Consider the following 2,459-nt stretch of genomic DNA (forward strand, 5'->3'; position numbering starts at 1 on the left):
GTGCTTATTCGTCTTGGATGCGTAGCTAACATCTAAGATTGCTTGTTAATCTTTATTGAAGCGACAGTGGATATATTGATTTAGAACTTGCCATGCGAGCATAGGTTTCGTGTTCGATAACATGACTTGTGATGTGATTTTAACCATCTTGCATCGCCCTATGTAATCTTGATAGATAACTTGCTCTTCAACCATTATGTTTTCAAATTCTATAGACATATAGGGTCTAAGCATAATTGGTGTCTGTTTACCTTCTATCGTAGTTGTGGATGTGTAGCAGTATGGTGCACGTATAACGACAGTTAGCGTGTATCAGTTTCGTGTTATCTGATTAGTTATCAACCATTACAATCGAATAAGGTAGAACTATGAATGAAGTTGTTAATGAAGCTAGAATCCCATGTTTTATTCTCATTAGTAAATCGTTATTCTCTTAGTTGATAATTCTTAGTTTCATAATTCAAATAGGATTAGTAAATAGAAAACCAACCCCAATTTGATATTTGTCTAAGCATTGAATAATAATCATACATTGGTGCATAAGTGCATATTTCTGAATACACCAGTCTCTGTGGGTACGAACTTGAATTATATTCTATATTACTTGTGACCACGTATACTTGCGTGATTTTGTGCGAACAAGTTTTTGGCGCCGCTGCCGGGGACTCGGTGTTTATTTTAGTTTATGTGCTTGTCATTAGTGGTCGTTAAAGTTCAGTGACTTGGATTCTTTTCTCACTTTAGTTCGTTGTGTGTGTTTCAGGTACTTAAGGGACGTGTATGCGAACACGTTCTCAGGCTCGTAAGGAAGCATTAATTAAGGAAGAATTGGAAGAAATTGATACGATGGGTGATCAACCACCAGCTGTGAATATTCCTAAGGCTCTGAAGGCTTTCTCTGAGCCTAAAATCAATGACATTCAATCGAGCATTGTCAGGCCAGCAATTCAGGCCAACACTTTCGAGATCAAACCGAGCACTATTCAGATGGTACAGAACTCAGTGCAGTTTGGGGGTTCTCCGACTGAGGATCCTAATACTCATATTCGGGACTTCATTGAGATCTGCGACACTTTCAAGTTCAATGGTGTTACGGACGATGCCATCAGATTGAGGTTGTTCCCATTTTCTCTGAGGGATAAGGCTAAAGGATGGTTGCATTCTCTTCCTGCAGGATCTATTACGACATGGGAGGATCTGGCTCAGAAATTTCTTACTAAGTTCTTCCCTATGGCTAAAACCGCTGCAATCAGGAATGCTATCACTCAATTCTCTCAGTTGTCTGGTGAAACTTTATGTGAAGCTTGGGAACGCTACAAGGAGATGCTTCGAAAGTGCCCACATCATGGGATGCCTGATTGGATGGTGATAAATTGTTTTTACAATGGGTTGGGTCCTCAATCGAGGCCAATGCTCGATGCTGCATCAGGTGGAGCTCTATGGGCTAAGAGCTATGATGAGGCTTATGAGTTGATCGAGATGATGGCTGCGAATGAATATCAGAATCCTACTCAGCGTCTTCATCAGGGCAAAGCAGCAGGAATTCTAGATGTTGATGCTACTACAGCCATAGCTGCTCAGCTTAAGGCTCTTACTATGAAGGTGGATTCTTTGGCAAATCTAGGAAATCAGCAGCCACCTTCAGTCTGCGAGCTCTGTGCTGGAGCACATTCTTCGGATCAGTGTGCTATATCGAGCGAATCCGCTCAGTTTGTGAGCAACTTTCAGAGGTCACAACAGCCAGCTCCGGCCACTTATCATCCTAATAATCGGAATCATCCGAATTTCAGTTGGAGCAATAATCAGAATTACATGCCACAACAGCAGCAACAGTTTCAGCAGCAAGGATCTAGACCTTTTAACCCTTCTGGTTTTCAACAACAGTTTGCACCGAGACAGCAATTCCATCCACCCGGATTCCAGCAACAAAATCATGGGGTGGCTGGACAGTCTTCCAATGAAAGATCAGAATTGGAAGAATTAAGATTAATGGTGAAAAGCCAATCGGTGTCAATCAAAACTTTGGAGAATCAGATTGGGCAAATTGCTAATGCGTTGATTAATAGACCACAAGGAACTCTTCCTAGTGATACTGAGGCCAATCCGGGCAAGAAGGAAGTGAAGGAACAGGTACAGGCTGTCACCTTGAGGTCCGGAAAGGTTACGAAGGATAAAGAATCAGCAACAGAGCGAAACAAGGAAGAGAGTGATCAACAGGTTGAAACACCCGTGCTCTCATCTGAGTCTGATAGTGGAAAAACTGTTGTTGAGGCTGACAAGAATAAGGTCAACGAGGAAGCAAGCAAGGAATCAACCGAAAAATCTAGCCCGAAAACTGATACTGGGGTCAAGCAAGTATATCCACCTCCACCTTTTCCGAAGAGACTGCAAAAGCATAAGCTCGACAAACAATTCGCCAAATTTCTAGAGGTCTTCAAGAAATTACAAATCAACATACC

General features: G+C 41.9%; 1 non-coding gene across 1 annotated transcript; it reads right to left on the reverse strand.

Moving 5' to 3' along the window:
- Nucleotides 1-1,245: 1,245 nt before the first annotated feature.
- LOC135150006 (small nucleolar RNA R71) lies at nucleotides 1,246-1,352 on the reverse strand. The gene has a single exon (XR_010288361.1). It is a non-coding gene; the product is annotated as a small nucleolar RNA R71 (small nucleolar RNA).
- Nucleotides 1,353-2,459: the final 1,107 nt, after the last annotated feature.

The sequence above is a fragment of the Daucus carota genome, chromosome 1 (assembly GCF_001625215.2).
Source record: "Daucus carota subsp. sativus chromosome 1, DH1 v3.0, whole genome shotgun sequence".
Lineage (NCBI taxonomy): Eukaryota > Viridiplantae > Streptophyta > Magnoliopsida > Apiales > Apiaceae > Daucus > Daucus carota.